Source organism: Struthio camelus, chromosome 13, assembly GCF_040807025.1.
Source record: "Struthio camelus isolate bStrCam1 chromosome 13, bStrCam1.hap1, whole genome shotgun sequence".
Taxonomy (NCBI): Eukaryota; Metazoa; Chordata; class Aves; order Struthioniformes; family Struthionidae; genus Struthio; species Struthio camelus.
Window position 1 is genome coordinate 17,130,321 of NC_090954.1, and position 26,883 is coordinate 17,157,203.

The window sequence follows — 26,883 nt, forward strand, 5'->3', positions numbered from 1 at the left end:
TACAGTGAAGTCATAACTTTTTTTTTCCTTGCTCATTATGGACAATGCACATAGTTTTCTTTTGCACACGTTCCCTTCAAGTCTGAAAAGAAAAATGCACAGTCAGCTCCTGAAAATTACAGCAAAACAACCATATTTGAATTAAAGTCCACATCACGATCCTGGATTCTTGCCCAATTTTTTATCTTTCATTTCTTAAAGTAAATGGGGATTTTGTTTTATTGAGAAATAGATCCTGAAAAAGATCTATATGAATCCTTCTTCAAATGGAGCTGATGACTAAGTGAGTTATAGGCAAAGGACGTGTAGATTTGTTCAGTAAAACTTCTGCGAGGCTTTGCTGCGGTTATGACATATAACAAGATTTTGAGCACTAGAAGTACTAAATACATTTTGTTACACGTTGTATCACATAACAGATCTACCACCATTAAATTAAAAAATTCTTATTAGTTTAACAGTGATAATTCAAAGTTATCACTGATGTCACTACTGGAATGACTCATGTAATTGTTTACAGGATTACACCCCAAACCAATTTCTGTGCTTCTGAAAAGAATAGATTTATTGTGTGTATTATATCAGTACTTTGTTGATTTAATGGCGGGTGCCGTTTTAACTATAAAATTACAAAAACGTTCAGTTAATGTAATCAACATTGTATGTTTGTCTGTCTTTGCCTGGCCATGGTAGTACTCCAAACTGAGCACAGAAGGAGGTTTGGAAGATTCAGAATACTTCTGTTTTACAATAGCTTTCGGTAGTTGTCTTCAAAACCATGGGAATTTCTTTACACCCCATTATCAAATAAGAAGATCATTTTTTATCTGTTGGTGGAGTTTTAATTCTTAAACTGGAAAGAAGAGTTCAGCTTTCTAAAACAGAAATACAACATGTAAATTCTCTCATGAGTCTGAAAGATTTGCGAGGTATGATAATTACCTCACATAATCAGATCCATAAATCATAATGGTCATTATTTGATTAGCCACATCAATACACTGAGTAAACAGCTAAGTAAGATGGACATAAACTAGACAAGATGCTCTAGGAAATTGAGAAGACAATACCCCTAGGAAATTTTGAACAAGTATAGCGTTTAACCTATTGGAATTTTCATTCTATAAATTCAATGTTTCAGTGTTAGGTAATAATAGTTAATTTTTTTCTTGATCATTAAAAACAGATGTGAAATCAAGAACCAAAACACCTACTCTGTTGTCCTGTAAGACTGAAACAAAACTAATAACTTCACGTTCATGTAAAAATCAGCATTATCCCTGAGGCTCTTTATTACAACAAGATTGTTCTATTCGTTTGCAAGTATACTGTAAAAATGCAGGGTCCAGAAATGTGGATTTTTGGTTTTCATGCTTATGTGCGTAGTCCTACTGAACATATTAGATTGATTCACATAAGCATTTGTGGGATCAAACCGAAAAAAATTTTGCTGTTCTGTAAAATTACTGTGTATGTTAGATTTTAGACTACGTCCTATTCTTCTACCTCTACAGATAGATCTTGCTGTAATTTGTAAGTCTCCTTTGTGTATTAGGTACTGGAATTTAGCCTAAGACCTGCTATCATCATTATCAAGTATGTAATTACCCTTAAAGAAGTAGAAGATATTACGGATTGCCTTCAGACCCACAGCTGCTACTTTCACAGGAGTTTTATTTAGACCAGAATTTGACAGACAGGTCTCAGATAAAATTCCCATTAAGCAATAGTATGTTGCTTTGTAACTACTAGATATTGCTTTGTTTAAAATGCATTGTAATTACTTATTCATCTTGTATGGCTTGCTATAAGAAAGTAACAGGAAGGGAATGTGTTTTGAGGATAAAGAGAAGACTGAAAGGAGAGAGAGGAGAAGACTGAAAGGAGAGAGAGGGTAAGCAGGGAAAAGGGAGAGGTGAAATTTTGTTTTGAATAAACGTGGGTGTGTTGTTTGGGATTCTGGCAGCTGCATGTAAATCGAGTCTTGTGACTGCAGAGGCTTAAATGGAGATCATAGCTGAGTGGAGGAAAAGGGTGGAAAAATACTTTGGGGGTGGGATGCAGGACCAGCTATAGCCAGAAAGTTCCCCGAGCATCATTTGAGCTTGGAGGACGTTTGATAGGACAAATTGTGAAGGTTTTGGGTACTGGGAGGGTTTGAAGGACTTGCAGCCCTCCTTGATGCCCTTCCGGAGAGTGATGCTGGAGCGGGTGGCAGACAGGAGGCTCTGGCTGTAGCCTGCAAGCTGTTCTGGGCTCGGCATTGCCCCTGAGTATGAAAATGGCCAGACATGCCCTTTTCCTTCTGCAGCTGGCCAGAAAAAAATGGTTGGATTTGGACCAGTCCGTTGTAGACTTGAACAACACCATGTGCCTCTGAAAGTGCCAAATGCATACAGTAAAGCAAGTGATTAGACACCTTGTTGAATTGTGCTTTCATTTGTCAATATTTGGTGGGAAAATATAAATGTACAGTGTCATTAATGGTTTGTTTTTAAAATTAAATAAGACTAGACAAAAGAAGTGAAATAAAAAGGCTTGAAGGTCTTTTAGTACCGTCTTTACTCAGGCAGAATTTCCATGGAAGTGGACGGTTCAGTAAGGATTGAGTGACAAATGAAAAGTTCTTTATTTAGGAGAATTTGATCTCTTTGGAACACAGCTAAAATAAGAAACTCAAACTGAGTTTTTAATTGCCAGATCTATGCAGAAAGATAATAAGTGCTGTAAGTACACCTGCTAGGAAAATGGATTTTCTTGCCCTTCGCTTTCAGGCAGAAACAAGAAATAGAAATTCTGTCCCATGCCTCTTATGTATTTAGAGTCACCTATGCTTTACCTACTGGCTTTGCACGTACCTGGGTTTTGTAAGTATGCAACCGTCACTCTTTGAATTATTTGAGTACTTACTGGTTGCCTGTTGCCTGTGTTATCTCCTTAATTAACTAGTTGTGTCTCTTAACTCATTACGAACATTTTTTTTTGGTGTGGCCACAAAGGCAAATGCATTGAAGACTTAAGAAGCATGCAGAGGATTTTTGTCACTCATGAAGGCACAATTTGCCTTTGTAAACTGCAGGTATCAAAGCAGCTTTTCTATTCTGTTTGGACACACCGCGTAGTAACAGGGGGATGAGAGGCAGCTGTGCTTCAGACCACATGAGATAATTTGCAGACACATTTTAATTGCCTTTTAGAGAGCATGAAGGAGTTCCAAATAGTCTAATGAGTTCCAGCAAACACCTGTGAAATGCTTTTAGATGACCATGTAAAACAGAAATTAAGAAAGAAATAAAGCACTAATCTAGCATGTATATTCTAATGGTGGCTAGGAAAAAAGTGTATTTTCTTGTGTACTCACGTATTTCTCTAAGAGTGAGAAATAAAACAACAAAGCACTCTGTATTTTCATACCAACAAAAACTTTGAGACAAATTTCACAGAAGATAATAAAATGCATTTAAAAGAGTTAATATAGGATCCTTAGGAGCAGAGACTTGTTTTGGTTGCATTACAGAGAGTCTCAACATGTAAATGTGGTTCTTATTGTTATGTCATAACTCAACAAAGTGATTGTGGTTAGTCATAAATGCAAATATATAGGACTATACCTATTTAAATCAGGAGTGTTCCTGAGCACTTTTGCTACTTTAGAATTTAAAAATTACAACATGTTTTCATTCCAAACATCCTGCAAATGACTGTCCAAATTTATATAAATCATATTTATGCCTATATTGCATTCTGTATAAATATGTTTTTAGTGGAATTGTGGGTTGGAAAACTTTGATGATAGTAAGTTGTTATGATTAATATTTAACAGCTACATGGAAGTAGTACATGGAAACCATAGCTCGGCTGGAACTCCAGGAGCCTTGGGTAACATGAGTTATTTACCCCCTTTATGGTTCAGCGCTATAAAATATTACTTACCATCCCTATCAGGAATGCTAGTAGAGGAGAGAGCTTTTTCAGAATAGATTACTCAGAGGAAACGCTCAGAAATTTAGAAAAATGATTTGAAAATCACTGGGGTTATAAGCCCTATAGAATGCAGACACAGACATTGTAGGCACTGTTGTGTGTTGACTTATTTTTAAAAATCCATATTGATTCACAAAACAAAGTATTTCTAAAATTCTTTTCTTAGGCCTTTAAAAAATTCCTAACAGTAACTTCCTGTATGCCTTCAAGAAATCCAGCATATTGATGGAAGATATATAAGATGTGCATTAAATATACAGAAGAATATCAATTTGACAGGAAAAACTCTATGTTTGATATTCTGCATTTCATCATTTGAACTTGCAAGACTGATTTGTGGCATGCAATGATGTTGTCGTAGGCCTTTTTGGAAATGTTATCATTTTCAATTGATGAAACAACACTGAATGTTTGGCTTTATGGAAAAAGGAAGGAAAGTTTACCATTTGAATGACATGAATGAAATGACAGTTCATCTCTAGAATAAGATTGTGCTGTGAGGCTGCTGTATCATTACTTCTTAGCACTGAAGAATTCCATTAAAAATCATCTCCATCACACACTTTGTCATAACGTATATTCTTCCATGCTAACAAGGACAAAGCTGTTTAGGATGTATGCATTGGAAAGAAAGAATGGATATGTACGTGGCATGCTGTTCCTTAAAAGAGATACTAAAGTTAGGGAGAAAATACAGAATATCCATTCCTATGTTCTGATTAAACCTTCGGAGTTACGAATGTCCTCTTTTTTTTCGCGTAAAGTTTAGACATGAGTAGGAAATTAATCCATTTTCCATTTCAAACACAAAAGAGGCAGACTTGAGGAGAAATCATTCCACTCTCATGTTCAAAGCATACAACGTCAGGGATCCAGAATTCTTGTTCTGTAAATAAATGTTTTCTGCTATTATGCAGGAACTAAAAGGATTCAGCAGACAGCATCAAGAAAGCAACAAGGTGGGACTGAGGTGATATTTTGACAGTCAGCATGCTATAGAATTGGCAGCATGGTGTAAATAGCTGCCAAATACAATCGCACATTAATCCAAGAGTCTCAGGGTGGCATGGCAGAGTATGGTGACAGGAGGGCTGAATTATGGACATTACATAGTAAAGGCTGAGCATTCGTACTTACTAAAATTGCCATTGAACAAAGATGAGCAGTGCAATATTGCCATTGAACAAAGATGAGCACTGAAATATCAGGAATGTCCCTTAGGAAGCCATAGAGACTGAGATGAGCCTCAACACTTCAGGTATGAATACATATAAAAGAACCTAATAGGAACAGACATTTCCGTGGTTGGAAGTAAAACACGACATTCTCATTTCCATGTTAAAAAAACTCGAAATTTTGTGTGCTTGAACCGGATGAGGTTTTAAAGTGTTTGCAGAATTACTCTCTATGATTCTATGAAAAAATCCACGCTGAGCAATGTGGAAGCTGCAAACAATAAACTAACATCTGTCTACCTTCACCTCAGTTTAATTTTCTTTTCATGTTTGTCTACTTATTTTGTCCTTTTTCTTCCCTTCCTTCCTCCCTCTCTTCCTCTATTCTTTGAAAAGGTTCTTGATGCTCTGTTCTTGTGTAAGTCTTGAAGAGCTGTGAGGAAAGAATGTTCTCTTTCTCCATAGCATTTCCTTTTTTTACTCCCTCCTCCTTCTCTAGCATGTGTGAACATCTCTCAGCTTCTTCCCTTAAGATTTCCCAAAACATCTGGGCATTCTTTGTTCCAGCCATATCTCTCTTTATTATCCAGAATTTTCACCCTCATACTGCTAGATACTTTTAAAAGGGCTAAGCACTGTGTAAACGTTAAAAGGTTAATAAAGCTGTTCCTCAGAACTCCATTATTACATGATTCTAATTTCAGAGGTAAAGAAATCCTAGTTTTCCATGTAAAGCAACTGAAGCAGGATAAGACTAGATTTCAGTTTAAAAAATGCTCTCACTTTGAGATAACTCATTGTAGCCATTTTTAGTTTGGCTTTTTGAAGTATTAAAGGCTTATTTATTCCACTGACTTGTGTTAGAGTTGTGCACGTTCACCAACTCTGAGAATTATGCTTTTGCTTGTGGTATCCCACAATGCAAACATGTTTTTGAAGAACTGGTCTGAAATGGCATCACCCTTGTGATATTGGTCAAGAAGTACTATTCTGAGTGTGCCAAGGTATATGTCTTAAGGTTTTATTTGCATTTTGCACCTCTGCATAATTCTTCAAGAGGAACATGCCTGCTTTGCACAAGCCTGCTTACCATCTGGTGAAGAAGATTCCAGGGCCAGAGTAATCCTAAAGTTCTGCAGAAACTCAGAAAATCTGTAGGACCATAGGAAAAAAACGTCTGTGTGGAAAATGTGGTTATCATTTGATTACAAGACCTTTAACACCTGTAAACTAGTTGAGATGCACAGATTTGTGAAGTAGTGAGGCTCTGCTTCATGTGAGTTGGTTAAGTAAATAAGTAGTTTTGTTCCTAGTAACTTTTAGAAGCGAATGATTCGTCTCATTAGCATCGTAAATACCCTTTCAACATTACCAAACACCATTAAAAAAAAAATTACCTCCCCTTGATAATGGTAGTACCTCTTCTCAGGATAGCCAGAGGAATTGCCTGCAGCCTCCGTGTGCGGGAATGCTACGGGAAGCTTTGCTTTGATCTGTTTTTACCAGTAAATCCTCTTTGTGTACTGTGACTATTAATTTTTTTTAAGCTTTCAATGCTCAGTCCTTGGACAGTCATAAAGAGATTTAAGGGTTTTAGGTTTAAAAATGGATGGTGTCTCCCAGTCATGTTTGTGAATAAAGATAGGGAGTTTATTTTGAAACTCATGATTTCCCTTAGTTTCTTCTCTGAAACGACAGTTGAGTCTGTCGAGATTTAATTACAGAGGGAAATACCCTTGTTTGAGAAAAGAGTTAAATAATAATGGTTAATAGTTTAGTAGTGAAAAAGCTAAATTTTACAGTAGCTTAAATAAGAACAGAGATTTTACTCTTTCTTAGCTTGCAAAGTACAGTTGGGGTAAAGCTAGAAGAAGCACGTTTCCTTCCCGACTCTAAGGAGATTTTGAGTGTTTTATTTGGTAAATGAGTGTATAAATCTCATTTACATTAGTGTTCTTTAATACAAGGATAGTTCTACTTTAAGAAACAGGTTGGGACTAATGGCTGTCTACCATCTGGGGGCAGGGCAATTAGAATGAGATCTGGAAAGAAATGCAAATAGATGGAGGTTTGATGTGTAGTGTCTAGGCTGTTCACAGTTAAACACTGAAGAAGTGCTGTCTGTTACGGGAAACCTGTTTTAGCAAAAGCTGCCTGACAGATGTACCAGTTCCACTTATTATGACTCTTGAAAGTAGTCAGAGATGATTTGGGAGGAGAGAATACTTTCCTATTAAAGGAGGAGCTGAAAAAAGGTAAACTCCATTTCAAGAGCCTAGTAAAGCATTATGTGAAATTAATCGTCCCCCAAGACAAAAGCTTCAGAACACTTGTATACTTCAGTGTAATTGCTGAACGTAGCAGTAGAAGATTTGTAGCATGAGGGTCTTTGAACGTTCGTTTGACGGCAGGATGTAGAAAGTATGCATTATGTGGAAAAATGTAAGGAGAAATAATACCCTGTTTTTATTCAAGTAGTAAACTATATAGCTGCCAGTGAAGAGTGCACAAGAGGGGTGAGGGGCAGAGGAGGGTAAACCAGGTAAGATCTGGTGAAGTTTAGGATGAGCTATGCACAGCATGCTCTACATGTGCTTCCTCAAATAGGGATACAAATCCTTAGTGTGTAAGAGTGCTTGATTCCAGATCATTACAGTCCAGAGGTTTATATAACTCCAAAGAGCTTGCAAAAGAAAGCATCTGTTAGAATCAAAAATGCACATTTTTTTAGAAATTATTTGTTAGGATTGAAATTTGTGACTGTGATGAACTGAGAAATATCTGCATTACTTGTTATGAATGTGCCCAAAGTTCCCATCTGTTTGTTTATGGTGGTCAACCTCCTATGGAGTTGCTCAAAAGGAAGTCTTAAAGGAATGTAGTAGGGAAGAAAAAAAACGATTTGTCCCATTTTGTTAAGGAATATTCTCTGTTTGACCTCCTTCAGGCTAGAATGGATTATTCTTTCCAAAGCTAAAGCCTGGATCAAAGAAGATCCCACGTCTTAAAGACCGCGCTAAAGGAAAGGGAATTGAGTGAGATAAGTAAATGAGACTGCCCAGGGTTTCAGCGAAAAGCTGACAGTTGGGCAGCACTTAGAGAGTGAAAAAGGGAGAAAAGGAAGCAGAAGCCGTCTGCTCTTCTGTACAGAGATGGAACTAGCCGGTGTAAGTGATAACCATGCTTGCTGGCCTTTGGCTGGTCGTACCTGTTTTCTCCATACTTTATATTTTTGAGGAATGAATAAATAATGCTTTGCCCTGAGGACGTTTTTCGCATTGCAGCAAATATGTCACAGGATCCTGGGAGGAAATTCTTGCGGACGCCAAACCCCCGCGGGAGCGAGTTGTCACAGACACGCTGGGGAAGCTCCTGCGGGCGCCTGAAACCCAGGCGAGCCGCGTTTGGGCAGGGGCTGGGGCCAGACAGCGTATGCTAGCCTGGCGAGGGCCTGGATGGCGCCCACCTCTGCTGAGTTACAAACCTCTCTGCTGAGCGTGGTGTGTCCGCCCAGGCTGCCAGCCGACAGCGTTCGCTCAAATGGGACCAAAGAGTGAGTGTGATTTAGAGAGAAGCTGCTGCTATTTAGCCAGTCTTAATTAGAGAAAAGGCAGAAATCTGAATTTGCAGCTGTTTATCATCATAAATAAAGAGCTCAACCCTCTGAATTACTTAAAAAAAAAAAAAAAAAGTAATGCGGTTTTCCATAGCAGCCATTTCTGTCACAGGCATATGTGATTTTTATTACAGTATTTTAAGATGTGAACCCTTTCGCTCTAGATTTGTGTTGGAAAACATACGGTCACTCAGAAGAACAGAGTAAATGTTACTAAATTCACAGTAAATGTTTTGAGATGATGCAAGGTTTTATCCCAAGGCAGGTATGCCTATCACCAGTGCAGTTATGAAACATTAAAAGCTATAGTTCAAGTACAGCAGAATCATGAAGCAAGGTGAATTTTATTTACTTAAAGTAGCACATTTGAGCTTTCCAAATTACATGGGCAATATTGTAAAAAAATTTGTGAAAATCAGTCACTGGCGTGTTTGGACTGGAGTCGGGCCTCTGCTGCTGTGCCTTGCAGCCGCAGGCTTTTTAAAAGGTATCAGCAAGAATTTTCAAAGAATTAAGCCAAACCAAAATACAGTCTTACATTATCCAAAACATGAACCTCCTAATTCTATAGTCTTTATTTATATAAAATAAGCTGTCCGCATATAGTCCTCTACCCACCATTGATTATCTAATTACACAATCGCTCCATCAGTAAATCAGCACAACATCTGTGACCCTCCGTGTCACTGCTGCAGCCCCCTCTGATTCCCCAGGAGCCTTGCTGAGGCGGTTCTCCTGACATAATATATTCATTATCCATTAGATCTGGCACACGCTCTGCAGTGCTCAATTACAATACAATCGAGCGGAGGGCCTGGTGTCAGCCAATGTAATGACTTTCTGATTATCTGTCTTTAAATGATGAATGAAATGAAAATGTACTATTCAAACCAAATGTAAGATTGCTAAAGATGCTAAATGAAAATTTTATGTATACACTTTATGGAAAGAGGGATGAGGTTAGAGGGTAAGAGTTTGCCTCACGTTCAAAGATAACAAAGTAGAAATCTTTTCTTAAGCCACTGCAAAACTTCCTAGTAGGACTGCGGTGTCCTTAAGGTTAGATGATCTGCCCATGCATTATCTGAACATCTCAGGTATTTTCAGTATCCTAATAATTCAGTGGAAGGATTTAAATTTCAGTGATTTTTCAGTTAATTTCATCTTTTCCTTTTTTGTCAGAGAGAGTTCGTTGCTTGAGTCGACTTCACGTACAATAACATTTCTTTAGACTGAACTTGATTTTAGTAGAGAGCTGTAGTAATGAAAGAGTAAATTCCAACTTTGTATTTACTGCAGTGTTAGGGGGGGAAAACCCTCTAAATGGTTTCACTTTAAAATACATTGCTGTGTGGCTCTCCCTGTTTGATGGTTGATTGTTAAAGAGATCGTTGGGACAGGTTCCTGGGACAGGGCTCCCAGGAGCCTGTAGTTCCATAAATGATTTCTTAAAATCCCAGCTGTAGACAGCATGTAGCCACGTCTCAAAGAGAAGGCAACCATCTCAGAGTAGATGCAACATATCAGTATGGGGAATAACATTCGAACTGAACACTATCCTTCTAAATAGACTAGTACCAAGTGAGAAATTTCAGTATATGCCAGGATTATAAATAGACTGGAGATTCATAAGCACTCTGTTGTTCAAATAATTATGAAGCAGATGTTTGATAGTACAGTCATTTCTGTCTCTGTTTATCTTCAGTTATTTTAGTTATAATTGAAAATCCCATAAAGCTGCATGTTGGAGCACTCTTTGAATCTTACTTAAAATGCAATTTCCTGTTTTACACCTTGAAGTTGAATAGTTCAGGCTTTAGATTGGTGTGCAGCTTTTCTGGGAAATGGAGCTCTCTCTTTTCAACACGCTGTGCCCAGTTCCAGGGCTAATTCTGTGCCATAGGGCCAGAACGGAACGTGTTTAAGCGTTGCTCCATGCAGCCAGGTATGTGTATCAGCATTCTGGTGCCTCTAGTTTAGTACCATTTGCAATATAAAATTATTCCCACCTGACACAAACTGTGGACACAAGTGAATGTTGTTCCTTCTAAACCTTGTGTACATATTCTAAGGATACATTATTATGAATAATAAATATCATTGCAGTACTGAAGTCTATACTGAATGAGAAACAAGAAAAGCAGTGCCTTCCTGCTGGAACTTGTAGAGATGTCCAGTGCAGTTACAAAACCTGATGGTGCACAGCAGCTGAAAGAAATCTGATTTTACAAATATTTCCTTATTTTGGGAGTTTGATGAAAGGACTCAAAAGAAATGTGGATATGTTACTGATGCTTCATTATTTATGGACTACAGTAGCAAATATGTGATTAAATTTTAGAGGAAAATAAATCTGAGTTAAAAGTGTCAGCGCTAAATGAAAAACCATCCAAAGATTTAGTTGCGCTCAGATGTTCAGTCAGGATTCTTTAGAAGCAGCAGCACTGAAAAAATTTGTAGCCCCTTAAGAATTTTGGGAACATTTATTTTCCCTGGACCCATCATCTCATTTTGAAAGGATATTTATATATAAAGCTTTTCAATAAAAATCAGAGAAATACGCTGACATAACGTAGGATAGAAACATGTTATGTCAACAGAGAGAGGGAGGGACATTGGGCCCTCACAAATACTTTAATATCCTTTAAAAAAACAAGGTTAGAGTTACTCTGGACCAGTCTCAGGGATCCAGATGAATCATGCAACTTCATGAAAGCAGATGATGGAATATGCCAAATGAGAGGAACCCTGCCGGTGAAATTATTTTAACAAATATATTACTGCTGTTCATACAGTTAATATTCTAATTATCATCCTAGGACCATTCTCTGCCCCTTTTGTTTCAGCTTTTCGAAAAACAAGGGGAGCTTTTTTAGAAGTCAGTGAGATCTCTCATTTCATCCTTCTATCCTAAAAAAAGGGAGTATCCTATCATTTAAAATTTTCATATATATATATATGTGTAAAACACGGAATACACGAGAAGTTGAAATGAAGTGATTCTGGTTTTCTTCATTCAACTTTCTCCACGCTTGCCTCATTGGATATAATCCTCAGCGGGCCTGAAGATTTGTAGTATCAGGTAACAAAACAGTAGAGTGCAAATCCTAAGCCATTCCTTAAACAGAGGAGAGAGATGACCCCTGAGAGAGTAACGCAGTTTAGTGGTTCTCCACTGGATTTTCTCCAGTTTGTGCTTGTCAGCATTAGAAGGCAAAAAGCCAGAGAATAAGAAAAAGTGAGAGGAAAGTCAAAGAAATGTAAATGCTTGGAAAGATAGTGGCAATTTTATGACTTTTAATATTAGATTACGAAATTTGCAAGGTTACAAATTAATAGGAATAAATTATAATAGACACACTAAAATAATTTTAAATTGATATAAAAATCTAAATATAGTATCTTATTGTTTGTTTTATAAACCAGGTGCTGATCTTCTATGAAATATCTCCAGAGATATGTGTTAGAATTTGAATTTTAAAGAGTAATGGAGAATACATATGCGATTTTTGCAGTTCCAAACAATTCCTTTATTTCCTCATTTTTCCTTTCCTTCTTTCTTTCCTTTTCACAGTGGATCTCTTCCTTGCCTGGACAAGGCACCTTCCCAGGATGCCAAAACCCCTCAGCTGCTCGCTCACCTCTTGTGCTGTTTGTATAGCCAGTGGTATAGTTTATGGATTGTAATCCGTGTAGTAAAATGAGAAAAGAGAGAGCACATGCTGGTGGCCCTGGGAGCCCCCCGGGGCTGGGCAGCTGCCTGGGAATGAGCGGGGCGCAGGCAGACGTGCCCCTGCGCCGCCCCGGGGCAGCTGGCGCTCTTCGCACAGGCTCTCCGGAGGCTGGCTGTGTTTGAGGGGAAGGCATCTAATACCAGGATTTATGCCCGAATACAACAAATTCCTTTGGTTTTGAATTATCTCAGGTGATTTATGTGCTGAAAGGCTCTATTGTATTCCCAGGCTTTTGTTAGCGGCATAGGTTGAACGGTTTAAGATGGTGGTTATCAGAGTGTCTGTGTTGTCTGGGTAACATGAGTAGCTTCCTACCTACGGTTCCTCCTCGTGTAGTGTTCGCAGCCTTTTTAATTCAGGGGGCCTAGACCTAGCTTCCTGAAAGAAATGAAAGCCATTGTGGCAACCAAATAAAAATTAGTCTGATTTTTCAGTGGTCAATTATTATTCTCTCCATTTTGTTCACTCACTTGATTGCACACGTAGGAAAGTAAATTTAATACATTTTTCGTCAATTATTTTGTGACCATCTTCTACTGTGCAGTGGTGTGCAGACAGCAAGGCTGAGAAGCACAGTCTTAGAAGTAAGGCAAGGATGGTCTGGAAAGTTTAAGACAGCTGCCTCCTGGGAACATCCCAGCTACAGGTGCTGAAGGTAGTTGGGGTTTCGTCTCCCGCATGAATAGCTGGGACACGTACTTAGGCAGTTCTGTGATACTAAGTAAGTTCTGCTAGCCCTGTTCTGCTGCTGCCTAGTGACCGGAGAGTATTTATGCGAGTAAAAGCTACAACTTTAAGGCCTTTCCGTACTCTTTGATGGAAGAATGACATGCACATTACTGAGAGTATAAATGTTAGATCTACGTACATGTGCGTATTTTAGACATCCAGGAAAATACATAGATGCTTACAAAAGCAGCTGTAAGTTTTTATTAAAAATAAGCATTGATAATGTTGGGAAAAGTCTGGCTTTTAATTAGAAAGCTTCTATTACTAGTAATTGGAAATAACATTTTGATCTCAAGCCTCTTAAAATATTGATCAGTAATTTAAACACTCAACAACTGGAAGGCAAAATTTTTTGCAAGCTCTGTGGTTTGCTGCTTTTTGTGTGCACTGTTAATAGCTGTTCTCAGCAATCAGCACATTTGAAAGCCAGGTGTAAAACATTGCCGTTCTGAGTCTAACCTCTCCTCCCGTTTTCACATTTGATCGCTGGTTTGCCGCAGATAAATGACAAAGACAAGTGGTCAAAATGAGGTCTTCTGCTTTCAGTTATAATCATGTAATAACAATGTCTTATAAACTGAAGAAAATCAGAAAAAGCAGACAGAAAGCACAACATCTCTCAGTAGCTTCAAAAATAAAGTTGAGTCTGCGTTGTTGAAGTACCAGTGATTCCCGTCTCTCTTGCTTAGTTTTGTTTTGATTGACAGTGATTTTCCTACAGTTTCCCCCTGCTTCAAAATATCATGGAAAGGATATTATGTATTCCCAACCTGTCAGCTTTGGCTGCATTACAGAGTGTTCAATTATGCTCTAATCGAATAGCTGCCCAATGTAGGCCATATAATGACTTCCTGATTATCAGACTTTAAATGATAAATGAAATGAATATGTAACATTCTGTTCAAAGATAGGATAGTTAGCCATCCAAATGAAAACGGATTTTTTGCTCTTTTGTCTGAAAAACATGTATTTTATTGTAATTCCATTCAGCAGTTGTTCTGTTGCTTGTTTTGCTTTCATTAAAATAAACACTGAATGAGTTATCTAGGAGAACATTAGTCTTCATTTTGGTTTTCAAACAGATGCTGAAGGTGTTAAACAGTGTTTAGATTGTTCTCCTTCCTCTCCTTCCTTTGAATTGTTATAAAAAGCAAGGTTGGATTTATATGACTGGTTCCTACTGGGAATATTTCAGTACATGCTGGCACTGCAGCAAGTCTGTTTTGAGTAATGTATTATACAGACAACATTAAGGTCTGAATAAATTATTTAGTGGTGATAGTGCTAGATGTTTTTCATTTCCAGTCTGTGGTATTAGTACTAAGCAACCAATATGGCTTCTGAAATCGAGTAAACCTCTTCCACCTCTTTGGGGTAGCGTACATTTATGATGCCAAAGTCACTCAGATCAGTGTCTCATAATCATCTTTCAAAAGCTTGTTGGGAAGATTCTCCAACCTCTTTGCCCAACAGCCTTTCTCTGATGGGCGTTTTTCTGAAGTACTGCTGCTTAACATCAGATATGATTGCTTGTGCTAAGGTGATCTGTGAAAATGGCCTCGACTTAAAATAGAGCTGCTCCTGATTTTTGTGATGCTCTAGCATGATACCTGTCGTTTGTAAGCCCCTGCGAAGGTGGTTCCTTCCCCATCACGTGGTATCATAATTAAAAAGAGTAACTTATTTTGAAGGTCAGCTCATTTTGAACTTTGTTAATTGGCTTGAATTCCATATCTGCACCTCTCTGTCTCCCAAGCCCACATATCCATATATTTAAGAATATAAATGCACACCTCTGAAGGAAGAAGAAAATGAAGTAGTTTAGTGAAAAACTTAATAGCACCCATCCTTGTTGCCATCAACAGTAACAGAGCGGAGTTAGGTTCAAATAACCCACAGTTGTACGATTAAACTGAATTGTAATCATAGCAAAGAAAGCATGACTCATGGAAGAAATCTCTCCTCACGGGAGTGTGAGTAACTCCACTGTGAAGATAAAGAAGTTGCAGGATGTATATACAGTTTGAGGTGTGTGAGAGATTATCTCCTGAACTACATTTCTTTCTGTTTTTAAGCCTAATGTGAAAACATGTACAATGGTCATCTAAAATACTCCAATTTGGTTGCAGCAGAACTGTCTTGCCAATGATGCAGTATATTCTTTTTGCCATTATCATTCTTATTATTAGACAGGTATTTACTCTTCATGGTTGGGGATCAGGATCTCAAGGCCTACTTAATTACTGCTTGTAAATGCTTAAGTGATTGAAATACGTGAAAGAAACCCATCTCCTCCTCCTCACAGGACAGCCATTTGGGAATGATGCCCTCCCCTCAGAACTAAATCGTGTTCATGCTAGAAAATGAGGAGAATCATATAATAGGTGGATTGCCGACGATCCAGTTATGAATTATGTGTGTCAAGACACCCAGTGCGCACCCCCCGCCTTGCTTCAGTTCCAGGTGCCAGCATCATGAATCAGGTTCACCTGATCAGCAGATCATTTCTGCAAATCAGCAGACGATCTTCCTATCAAATCTCTCCTGTACATTGAAGAGATGCCACCTGAAGTTTGCATTTCAACAGGCAATGGGGGCATTTTGTATGCTTTAAAATACTATAGCTTAGTTCTTGCACTACTGCATCTCTATATCATGAGAGTAATCTCAGCCTGGAGGAGGCACGCGTCCTGGGAGGGAGGAGGTTGGTGAACATTTCTGCAGTGCTTTTGAGAGTAGGGAAAAAGGATTTCAGCCAGTAGCAGCAGGTCAGCAGGCAAAGTAGTGCTGAGGAGACGACTCAGAAAGCAGATACAGAGTCTGTGAGTGCTAGGAACAACTTTATCAACTCAACCAACTGCCCCAAGAGATAGCAGTGCAGCTCAGCTTCTTCAGGAGGCCACAAGTTCCTCTCTGCATTGCACAGCCCTGTCAGAGCGTGCTTACAGGTACTGCAGCTTCAGACTCTGCTTATTTTAGTAATTTTCTCCCAGTTGTTCTCCCTGTTCTGCTCTTAGTGGCTGCCTCGCAATATGTTTTACCAAGTCTGTGAATCAAATTAATTTAAAAAATCATTCAGTGTATGAAGATAGTTATTCTTATGGTTAGGAGACTAGCTTGTGATTCAGAAGACCAAAACTTTGATCTTAATTTTTTTTCTCCTGCGTCACAAACTGAACAACTTGGACTAAAGTGATTTAGTAGGAATTAAATAACATATGTTTTGAAATGAAATAAAAATTCCTAGGTTCTGAAAAGACATGGGGTTTCTAATTAAACTTCTTGGGGCTACATTATAGCAGTCTTTCTAACTACCAACTCACAGCTGGAACACATAACAGAAGTAAAAGCAAGGGTACCTGAGCTCTTACACAGTTAAAGTACTTTGAGTTGCCTAAGTTTTCTTCATTTCATACTGCTGTGCTTGTGATTCTTTAAATTAGCTACAGCTGAGCTGGCTGCAACTAATGGATAGTTGCTGTGAGAGTGGTTATTTCCTTCATAGGTCTGAAGCAGGATGGGTTATGGAGGATATTTCTATTTTCTGATTAGGTAAGGTAGTATTTATGCATAGAACAAACAAATCCAATTAATTAAAAGTGTCTCCTTTCTTCCTGTTTCCCTTCTTCCTCTTTTTATTTTTTTTTCTCCCTATAGGCTAATTGTTGTTATGCCAAACTGAGGTAATTATAGTGTATGCCTATACTTTCTGTTACTGTTATAATAACAATTATTACAGTTATAATGTAGGCTAACTAGTTCAGTATTCCTAACTCCCTGGACTTCAATACAAGCAACTACCTGTTGCTCTGGGGTTTATATTTGCCCCCCCCCCCTTTTTTTTAACAGAAAAGCTGCATTTTTGTGTAGGTGCTGTGTTAATTTTAGCAGTGCTTGAGATGCCTAGTTCAAAAGTCACTTATGGAGGTTGCAGTAATGCAGGTACATTTTCTGTTATTCTTAGTAACTTAGATGACCGTGAGGAAAGAAATACCTTCTCTGTGGTTTGGAAGCTATCTTGAAAAAGATAAATAATGCAAAATTAGCAAAGAGGAAAAAAAGCTAATTCAGTTTGGTTCTTAGTTCACTTCTTGTGGACACTTTCTCACTGAAAGCATAGTTCAAGGAAGAATATAAATAAACTCTTAAGAAATTGGTTTATTAAACATAAGGGGAAGAGAAGGCATATCTAAAATACCTTCTGTCTTATTTCAAGAATTGTTGGGGGAAGAATGCCCCAATATATATTTTTTTCATGTTTGATGATGTGTATGTTCCCTCCCTGTCTTGTCTTCCTTTCTCTTTCATGTTGCTTCCTCCTAGTTCCTCTATTCCATCCATAAAGCACAAAAATGATGGGAGGAGAGGCACGCTCGAATGGGTATCCTCACCTGAGGAGGGCGTCTTGGTAAAGACATGGCATCTTAATGGTGAACCCAACTGGCAGGGGAGAAGGGCAGAAGTGTGCAAGGGTGTAGGCTCCTTACCGTGTTCAGATAGAAAAATAGGTATTTTGCCCCTTCCTTGCTAATAACAGTTTTGCTAAGAGCAACCAGATAATCAAGCCGTAGTAATCAAGTTCTCCGTCTGTAATCTAGATGACAAAAAGTCGATCTGATTTGGGAAGACAAGCCTTCTGAGCCAGAGGATAGCCAGCTGATTACACCTGTGCTGCCGTCAAGAAAGCAAGTCCAGCCAACTTCTGTCTTTCTGATCTGAACTCATGTAATACAGTAGGGATTGTGTTATACAGGTCTGCCCAGGCTTGGAGCTGAAGACGACAGGGAAAAAAGGTACTAAAAGGAGTTCCTCTTAGATTGCATGACAAGGCAACCTTGCACTCAGCCAGCCAGGGCGAGTTTGGAAGGGTCAGATCACCCGTAGTTCCTCCGTTATGTCAAATAACCCAGTAGCTGGCCCAGATATATATGTACAGTCAGATGATGTGCAGCACGAGTTTTTAAAATACATATCATTACCAAAGACAGCTCAGAAGGTAGGTGATTTACTAGGCAAACCTATCTGAACTTAACATTAAGGTATGAAATAGCATGTAACGTGGGATTATGCTGAAGAAGTAAAATCTTGAAATGAGTAAAATAAATGTAAACTGAGATAATAATTGGCTGAGGACAGAAGATGAAAGTAATACTGGAAGAGGACATATAAAGTTATATCAGGAATATGTTTTGTTTTAATATTTCTGTAACTGGCTCAACACATAAGTGTTAATGAGCTTTGCTAATAATACAAAATAAAAAAGGTGGTGTCCTTATGCAGGAAAACCAGATGCAAGGGCTGGAGTAACAGCAATGGAATTGAAATCCTGTAGTATGAAATGTGCGGTTATGTTATAAAGGAAACCAGAGGATTTCTGCCATGAGTTTGAAGCTCATTAGCTGGACGTGTACATGCACACGCATGTGCACACACGCACACAAAGGAAGACCTGCGTATACTGATTGACTGCACGATGACCGCTAGCTAGTTGAGAAGCGCAACTTATTTGTAAAAACAGTAAACGAATGCTAGAGTGGAATTAGTGAGATATTTCCTGTAAAGGCAGGGAAGTGTTAAAATGACTTTGCATTTAGAATACCTTGTTTAAAATCTGGTACTCTGTGTTAAATGAAAAGATGAGTCAGATGCCCTACACTGACGGTTAGGATAATGGGTAACCTGTCATGCAAATGAGTCTGAAAGGCCTTTAATCATTGGCCATGCCTGCGAAAGGGTCTGAATTTATAACTGCCTGTTATAAATACATTAAGAATAAATACTGGGAAAGGAAAAAGAACTCTTTAACCCAAAGGAAAATGTTGGTAAAAGAACCAACGCATACCATCTGGCCATGAGTAAACTGGGTTCTGTCCTAACTGTCGGAGCATCTAGAATTGCCTTTGAATAGTTTAATGCGATCAACAAAGCAGACTTTTTTTTTTTTTTTAACAGAGAGTGATATCAGTTTGCAAAGAATATAATAACGAAGTTAACTGACACAATCCTTTTCTATTGCAATTATCCAGAATTTCCTTTCGAGACCTGTGTAACTGCTTTTTCATGTGTAGAAGTGTCTTTTCCTCTCTAGAAAGACGCATCTAAGTGAAGAAATTCTATCTTCCTACACAAAATGAAGCATATTTTTGTTGTATTAAATTTGGCGGGAGATTAGTGGGTGCCATCTTTGGGAGCAGAGATGAACCATAAATGACTGTGACTGCCATGGGAAGTGCAGAGGAGTTAAGAAAGAATAACAGGTTGAAATATTTCTTCTCAGTCAACCCCATCAGTGATGACATTTCATGTAAGATAGGAGGACTGTGAGCAAAATGTAATGATTTTAAGCAACCGCAAGATACATTTCAATGTAGAGTAATGCTGAATGTGGATTGTCTGATAATGTGTTAATGGCACTGTAATTTCTGATAATCACTGAAGCTGCCACTGGGCATTGCTTTCAAAAGGAAAATGTGGCTTAATGAAGTTTTGAAGTTTCTGATTGCTGCGGAAATCATATGTGTTCTTTTGTGACAGTAGCTAGTGCCAGTCAGTATTGTACTTACCTTGTGATAAAGCACAGGTATACAGCTTATCATCTTTGTACTGTAGTCCATCAGTTATCTCCGCTGAAGTTATGTTGTGCTCAGCATACAGAGCAACTTTCAGAATGAATTCCAGTTTTTTTCCATAGTCACTTGAAAAGCATTCAGGAAATTGTTGTTAATCCAAATGTTGTTGTACTTGGAAGCAATCTCCAGAAAAACATAGAAGCTGAGAAGTAGTTGCACACGTACGGGGTGACGTTCTTTTAACGTTCTGTGGTTCAAATTGTGCATAAAAATGGTTCTACTTGAAGTTGAAAGACAAGATATAGCTTTCACTGTCTGGGATATGAAAATATCTGAGTAAGGTGAAGTTTATGTGGCGCTTATTCTTGTGCATCCTGGCTAACTTAGCAAAGTTTAAGTGGACAACGCAAAACTGTCCAGTTTCTGCCTATTTCATGTAAAACTTCCATTTTGATTATTGGAGGAAAAAATAAGTTAAGGGAGGAAATGCAACTGAGATGCATACATTAAAGACTTTCTCGATAAGTGAAAGTAAATCTGCTAAAGCTAAATATAAATTCCATCCTGAAGACATTTCTTGAGAGAATGGGATATTATGTCTGGTTCTTTTCTAATATATTTTATTAGAAAAAGCCAGATAACACTGACTATCCAAACGCATACAAAAAAATTCTGAAAATCAGTGTGATTTCAGAATTTCAAATAAAAAAAAAAAAAGCAAGCGTTAAGCCAACAAAGCCATTTAGTGTTCATTTCCTGCAGTGACAGCACTGCAGAAGTAGCTTATACTGGGGGGGGCGGGGGGGCTGCGCTGTGAGCTGTCGGAGCCCGAGTACTGGCTCTGCTCCCAGACTCTTCGGGTTGCCTCCTCTGACTCCAGACATCCACCACTGAGTTTGCCTGTGGATAAAGTCAGCATTCAGAACGGCATACTGCACACGGACGTGAGGGCTCCAAAACACTATGAGCATTTCATTCTTAAAACATCTCTGCAGGCTTCAGATGAGGATATATGGTTTAGCGCTGGGAAGCATTTGCATACCAGCTCTCATTTCCCCCCCCTCCCCCCCCCAGGATGTACATGATAAATGACAGATAGTCTCAGATAATATTCATGTGGTACTCTGAAATAATTCTGCAGACGTGGTAAAAGCTTTTAGAGACTGTAAAACTGATTATCTTTTCTGTAATTCTTTTCATCTTCAAAGCACTTACCAACATTAACTAATTAATCCTCACAGCATCCCTCGGAGTTAGATATCATTGCCATTATTCAGATGAAGGGATTGAAGTGAAAGGCTGTGTGGCTAGCTCGAGATCACCTGGATGGTCCGTGACAGAGAGGGGATGAGACCGGCCGTTTCAGGTTCTCCGCTCAAACCACCAGACCGTTCCTCTGTGACAAACGCGCATGAGGGTATTAGTGCGCTGACTACAGCTGAGGGCTGAGCGTCTGTTAATGAGATCTTGTTAGGAATTGCCTTCGTGAGAGAATTGTTTGCAGTCAGACGGAATATTATCTTTTTAAAACCCGCTTCTGCCATTTTTCCTGAAGGGCCCAGAATGTAAGCACAAATGGCTTGCCCCAAAAATGAATTACTTTGGGTATAGCTAACTGTAAAATGATTGAGATCCTTACTAAAAATGTTAAACTGTTCGGCAAAGAGAACTTGCAAATTTTGGTGATGCACTGAAGGAGGAGGAAGGAGAGGGGGGGAAAAAAACCAACAGAAATTATGCTAGTAATCTGTATCCCTTCTGCTCTCTAAGGAATCCAGTTCCGGAGTGGGCTAGCACGCTGGGTGCCACGGGTTTTCTCCTTGCTGACTTGAGGTGCGTTAGAGGAGCTCCTGGCTGCTTGTCCTTACCGGCCTCGAGCGTGACAGAGAGGGGAACAGAGGCGCCCAAATGGTAGCTAAGTGCTGTGGCAGTATTTTCAAACTAGATGATGTCAGATTTTTGCAGCAAGTCTCAAATTCTTCTATGCTAGCGTGGTTGTGGGGGTTTTTCGTTTGTTTTTCTTTTTTTTTTTTGAGAAAAATAGACGCTTCCTTGAAAGATTTTGTTTTGTTGAAAATTCTGCTCTCTGACCCCTAAAAGTTCTGGCAAAACTCCATGTTTGCTTAACTTTCTCGAGGTCGCTTTGGTATAACAGCTAGGTGCAACTCCTCGTCTTTTACGATGAGATTTTGGCCTGCAGGGAATTGTGGGGAACAAAGACGGCTTAGTCTCTACTTTTTCCACTGTCCAATCTGCGTGGAAAATCGCGCAGAGAAATCTCCCATTTAAGAAGTGGAAGGATCCCAAGACAGACGATCACAACGTGTCAGACTCCAAGACTTGCTAATGCTGCTGCCCAGAGTGAGAACATACTATACCAGGTATTCACATCCTGACGTTTCGAGATACGCTGGGAGCCAGCGGTGCACAAGAAAGACCCGAGAGCGTTTCTGCTCCTGCCTCGCGTGCGCGTAGAGGCTGTTTCCCGCGGCCGCTGGGGGGCCGGGCGCTGCCGCGGGGCTGCGCGGAGCCCGCCGGGGGCTCCCGGTGCTGCCGGGCACCGGCCCGCGGCGCCCTCGCTCCTGCCTCCCCGCCTCTCAAGTGCAGCGCGTTTCCCCCGAGCCCAAGCTCAGCTGCTCTCAGCCCCTATTCAGGTACCTCCACCTAAAATGTGGCAGGCAGGCTGCTGCCTTTTTGCGCCCCAGGAATCGTGCCGTGTGTAGCGCTTCACCAGGAGACTGCGATATCAGCTCCCACCTGCGTGTGCCGTTCCGTATGTGTAATAACGGGCAAAGGAGGAAGAGAAGGAAAATCTCACGTTACAGATTTTAACTATCTTAGAGTAGGAAAGCACTAAAGGCTAGAAGAGGTTGGTTGGGTTTTTTGTTGGTTTTTTGGTTTTTTGAAAGTGGTCAAAAAAGATTTTAAAAGGGTGGGATTTGAAAGAGTATGACAAAGTTTAAAAGATAAAGCTTTGTCAGATCGCTGTTAACTGAATACCATCCTCAAAGTTTAAAGACTAAGCAACCACGTGATGTTTAGGCAACAAGCAAAAATTGTACAATATGTCTTACTGCTCTAGTTTAAATGCAGTGGGAATTTTACCAAAATACTTAGTTTCATACAATTGAGCGTCAAAACCGTGAATTTACCTTGTTGCTCTCGTTGTATTTAAACAAGTTATGTGACAGTTGTATTTTGACGAGTCTGGAGAACAGAAGTTTGGGGTAACGTTTAAGACTTTCAATATCTCCTTTAGGGACGTGTTCGCTGAGGCTGGTCAGCACTTCACTTGTGCTGCTTTGGTGCCCGCAGGAATGTTTGTCCCTGGAGTAGTTGTTTGTCCTGAGCGCAGATACATAGCTGTCTGTGCAGAGGAGGTATCAGAGGTGTGGAGGAGGCGTTGGAGCTACTGGTGCAGTCTCGTTCTGGTGGTCAGCTGCTGGCTGTGACTGCCGCCATGCCGCTGACCCCGATCTGCTGGAGCTGGTGGTTGGCTGTTGGCTCTGACTGCCATGGGTGTAGTCTCACCCAGATCTGCTGGATCGCTTTGACTCTCTGCAAATACAGAAAGCTCTGAAGAGAGCTAGTGTCAAGGTGGGGGGTTCGGGTGCTTTCAATAAACGGTGTTCAAAGTTCAGCAGACATACTATTAAAAAAAATTAGAAAGTATAAAATTAATATTTAACCAGATTGCTACGTTTTGTCTGCTTCATTAATTTTTTATTGCTTTATGAAAATGCTGTTGATGGAAAGAATATTGACAGGGTTTTTTAATATCTTCTGGTAAATGGAAACTTACCTTCTTTATGAACGCAAACCATCTAACAAGTCGTCTTGGGCAAATGCTCTAATAAGATAATAATTGTTAGAGCATGGTGCATTAATGTTTGGTACTGTTCATAAGTCAGATTTAAGAGAGTCATAACAGATGTGAAGGGTATGCTGTCTTAAGCCTTTCTGATTGCTATGTTAATATTAAGATATGCTGTAGGGAAGAAAATTATTTTCACGTAGTTTCCTTACCTATATTTTTTTAGAGAGCGTATTCTGAGGAAAAAGTTGTTTCAACTTTGTTTTAATAATTCTTAAGCAGTTCCACAGAAGTGAAGTGGTATGAGCAACTCTCCATGACTATGAATCCCTAAGAACCTATTTGCATAGTACTTGGAAGATTAAAATTCCAAATTAACTTGAGCTGCAAGTCTTTGGCCCCCAATTATTGGGGAGCAGAAATTAAGGAACCTTAATTAATTCTAGAAGTCTCACAATTGTTCCTCCTACAGCTGAAACAAATCATAATGCTTTTGGACTCTGATATGATTTGACTTATGCATTCAGATTGGATTGTCATTAGTCAAAGCCACTTCTAACTAAGAAGTTTTCCTTTCAAAAGGCAGAGCAGAATACCTGGAAAAGTTAGAGGTAGTATTTAATGGCAGTGTGGGAGTGAACAAAAGTGGTAAGGAGAAAGAGGTGCAACAACTTATTGTAGAAATGAATGGGACTTTCAGCATGGTGAGGTTTTGAAATCTTTTTAACTAGTTGTGGGCTTAATAAAACTCATTTGACTTCACTTTTCCTGTATTTTTCTCAACCTTCACTTGCTAATTCTCATCCTCTCCCCCACAGAAGTCACTGAAACAAAAGTGTATTTTCTAGTCAGCAAGAATCCTTTGCTGATGCAAAACGACTCTTAAAAGTGGTGTTGTATCATTCTGATACTGTAGGTAGAAATACTCTGATAAAAATATGAGTACCATATCCATATTCTATCTGGCCCTCTTTTGTCATGAACTATCTCTCTCTGTGCAGTTTTCACTTGGCTCCATTCTTCTGTATCGAATTTTTGCTCTCTGCCCCTTGTCTTCATACCTTTAATCACAACCTGAACCAGGTAACATTTGAGTTGAACTTTTAAGATCAAAGTTGAAGTGAGGTAGAAGCTGGGCAAGACAAGTTCACGTGTGTGGAATAAGAGCATCCTTTTGCTACTACTTCAAGCCTACCAGCCTGGTCAAACTTGCAAACTATGCTTATTTTACTTGTGTTTTTAAGTACCTACACACGTATTGTTAATGGTCGTGTGTTTATCACAGCCCAGCAGGTGAAATACAGGTAATTTCAAACAGCACTACTGTATCCTTATCTCAGTAGTGCTGATATTACCCCCTGCCAAAATAGGCACGCTATATTGGAGTATCTGTAGGTATACAGGCTCTCTGCATATTCCTTGTATTTAGCCTGCAGCACGTCTGGCATCTGTAGTGATCCCAATGTTGCAGCCACTGTTGCAAGAAGCAGCTAAAGATATTTTAAGAGCTTTGGGGCTGACTTAAAAGCAGTATTGCCTACTGACCTGCAAATCAAGAGAAGTTCATTAAGCTAGACCCTGCTGGTTTTCCACCTTCTTTCCCTTCTCCCCCCATATTATGGTAATAGTCCACTTTCATGCTTGTAACCCTCTGTCAGTTAGAGATCAGCTTCAGATCACAGCCGCAGCATATCTAGAATCATAGTTAGGGGCCAAATTTATCTACTTTAAAGCTTAACACTAGTTAATGAAAGAGGTTCCAATCTGCCAAAATCTGTTGTTTGAGTTTTGGGAAAGGCTTCTTTTCTTTAGTTTCGCTGACTAGATTAAACCTGACACCATAACGTAGGAAAAGGACAAGTCCAATACTGCAAACCATTTTCTGTTTTATTATCTATAATATTTGCATACTGCAGTGCTCAATTATACCACAATTGTGCAGAGACCCAATCTTTGCAGTGTAATGACTTCCTGATGATCTGTCTTTAAATGATAAATGAAAAGACTGTGCTGCCTTCCATCTGCATGTAAGACAAAAGTTTCTTGCCACCTGACCCTGCTTTTTATTTCTTGGGTGGGTGTGGAAGTGGAGAAGAAAGATGAAAAATATATGTGTTATTTTCACTCTTTCCTAACCTGTCATCGTATGGTTAAATTATTTGGATATATTTCCAATGTTGTTCAACCTCCCTGGAATAAATCTTCCTGAAATTCAAAGGGAGAAAGTGGCTGTATGGGGTTAATCTTAGGATTTTACAACTGACTTTAGATCACATCAAAACCTGTGGCTATTGGTGAGCCATAGGTTCTTCTTGTTCATGTAAGTCCCTTCATCACCCACTCCAGCATGGCACTTTTGAAATGCAGAAATCTGTCACTTCTGAGATAAACCCACTAATCCACCTCTCTCCTTGGCACATTCTGTGTTCAGTGGGCAGATTTCTTACATGGATATTTTCTATCACTTTTGCCAGTGCTACCTCTGTGTCATAAGCTGATGGCTTTAACTAGTGATTTTCTGTTTTTCAGATTCAACAGAGACATCCAAACACCTCTCCGTGAAATATTTTCAGAGCGTATCCCCTGCTGAAAGTCTCCTCAAAGGTAATGGTTACGAATGACAGCAAGTGTATTGTGAATAAAATCTCTAAAAATGTCTCTTGCTCATCAAAACAGCTTGTGAATTCTATATTCTGCATTATTTCTCTCGGCACCAGGAGCAGCCTCTGTCAGGCTTGCTGGTAAATATCTATAGAAGTCGTCTTGTTCTGGTTATTTTGGTTATGTTTTTTTAATCATAATTCCACTTTCCTCCCTGTTGTCCAAATTTGGCTCTTTCATCATTTCTCTGCTTGTGTTATCTTTCCCTTTTTGGCACTTGCCTGGTCTCTATATCCTGCTCGAATTTTTCTCTGTCTCTGCAAGTGCATTTGATTAGTGCCTTTAGCTGTTCTTACTCTTTTGCCTGGTCTACGCAACTGTTGCGTGTATTTCTCTACGAGGAACGTTCTTGGTGTTCCTCGTGTGTGTCGTCATGCTAACGAACTCGTGCACTTTGTTTGTGAAATAACTCTAAATATAGTTGTGGTGCAGTTGCTCTGTAAGTTTGTTGTCTCTGCGAGTTTCAGCAGGTTTTTCAGTGGAATGGGGCGCTCTTGGGTTCTCCTGCGGAACGTTTGTATGGTAAAAAGCCCAAGCGTGTTTGGGGGCATATGCAGGCACATGTGTCTGTGCGCATGCCCACATTTTATATATGTATATG

At 39.3% G+C, this 26,883-nt stretch overlaps 1 long non-coding RNA gene across 1 annotated transcript in view; it reads left to right on the top strand.

Moving 5' to 3' along the window:
- LOC138069198 (uncharacterized) overlaps positions 1-26,883 on the top strand; it is a 263,508-nt gene that overhangs the window by 143,594 nt on the left and 93,031 nt on the right. Inside the window, exon 2 of the long non-coding RNA XR_011144013.1 lies at positions 26,151-26,225. This is a non-coding gene — a long non-coding RNA (uncharacterized lncRNA). The remainder of the gene's footprint in view (positions 1-26,150; positions 26,226-26,883) is intronic.